Source organism: Salvelinus sp. IW2-2015, unplaced genomic scaffold, assembly GCF_002910315.2.
Source record: "Salvelinus sp. IW2-2015 unplaced genomic scaffold, ASM291031v2 Un_scaffold4975, whole genome shotgun sequence".
Classification (NCBI taxonomy): Eukaryota; Metazoa; Chordata; class Actinopteri; order Salmoniformes; family Salmonidae; genus Salvelinus; species Salvelinus sp. IW2-2015.
In genome coordinates, this window is record NW_019946243.1 from 27,572 (window position 1) to 29,154 (window position 1,583).

A 1,583-nucleotide genomic window follows, 5' to 3' on the forward strand; every position below is an offset into this window, starting at 1 on the left:
AAATAATCTGTCTGTAAACAATTGTTGGAAAAATTACTTGTGTCATGCACAAAGTAGATGTCCTAACCGACTTGCCAAAACTATAGTTTGTGAACAAGAAATTTGTGGAGTGGTTGACTGACCATGACCCATGAGTTCTTCTTACCTTTGTTCAGTAGAAAAGTCTCCATCTCTAAAGGATATAGGTTGATTCATAGACTTGTCACTCTTCATGGACACACAGCTGGGTACAGGGGAGGCTGGTCTCTCCTGCTTGATTGGGCTTCAACACAACAGAGACAAACATTACATCTCTCATCTAATCTGAGCTCAGATGGGGAAACATAAGAAGATATTTATTCAATACACTACATATCCATTTTCAGAAATGGTGGTAAATGATTAAACCACTACAAGGCTTTATAAAGGTTTCTAACGTTTGCAATTTCCACTTAACAATGTCAGACTTGATTTGCCCCTACAAAAAATGTCCCTTAATTATAATCCACATAAAAATGCACATTTGCTGTAATTTTCCTGCTGTGAGAAACTGGTTCAAATTAACATGGCACCTGTAAGTCCATTCATCTTTAGATATCTAGGTGAGACAACCACATATCACAGTCAAATCACAGGATACCATCCTTCCATTCCTGATAAACAATGGATATATAGCATTTTGCAAAAAAAACACATTTTCATACACATCTAAAATAGAGAACAGTTGTATATAATATGTTCCCATAAGCAATAATTTCAATAGTAAACAATATTGTCAGCTCACCTCTTAGTTTTGGTGTCATGTTCCCCAGAGAGACTCATTTTAGAGGCAGGGTCCTCCTCCTCTCTCTCCCCAGAGAGACTCATTTTAGAGGCAGGGCCCCAATCCTCTCTCCCCCCAGAGAGACTCATTTTAGAGGCAGGGCCCCCCTCCTCTCTCTCCCCAGAGAGACTCATTTTAGAGGCAGGGCCCCCCTCTTCTCTCTCCCCAGAGAGACTCATTTTAGAGCACTGAGCCCTGAACAGAGATATGGTTGTGGTTGTGGTTAACACAGTGACAACTAATTGTTGAATGTCAATTGTTCTCTTTTATTCATTATATCTTAGAAAGAAAACAATTAACTAACATTCACATCCAAACAGTCAGGTGATTTAATGCAATTACTTTTTCTATAATTTTTTAAAAAGCTTATTTGAACAAGGCAGTTAAGAACAAATTCTTATTTACAATTACGGCCGACCACTGCCAAACCCTAACCCGGACGACACTGGGCCAATTGTTCGCCGCCCTATAGGACTCCCAATCACGGCCGGTTGTGATACAGCCTGGAATCGAGCCAGGGTCTGTAGTGATGCCTCTAGCACCGAGATGCAGTGCCTTAGACCGCTGCGCCACTCTGGAGCAGCAGTATCATTATGATATAAAAAGCTAATCTGATCCTAGATCAGCTCTCCTGGGAAGTTTTGGATGAATCTACAGTGGGTAGTGATCACTATCCTGTCCTGTGAACTGTAGGGTTGAGGGAGGATGAATCTACAGTGGGTAGTGATCACTATCCTGTCCTGTGTACTGTAGGGTTGAGGGAGGATGAATCTACAGTGGG

General features: G+C 41.3%; 1 long non-coding RNA gene across 2 annotated transcripts in view; it reads right to left on the minus strand.

Moving 5' to 3' along the window:
- Positions 1 to 995, minus strand: part of LOC139026511 (uncharacterized) — a 5,688-nt gene extending 4,693 nt beyond the window's left edge. For both annotated transcript variants that reach the window (XR_011478325.1, XR_011478324.1), the window contains exons 1-2: positions 764 to 995; positions 146 to 262 (exon numbers count right to left, since the gene is read on the minus strand). This is a non-coding gene — a long non-coding RNA (uncharacterized lncRNA). The remainder of the gene's footprint in view (positions 1 to 145; positions 263 to 763) is intronic.
- Between the last annotated feature and the right edge of the window lie 588 nt (positions 996 to 1,583).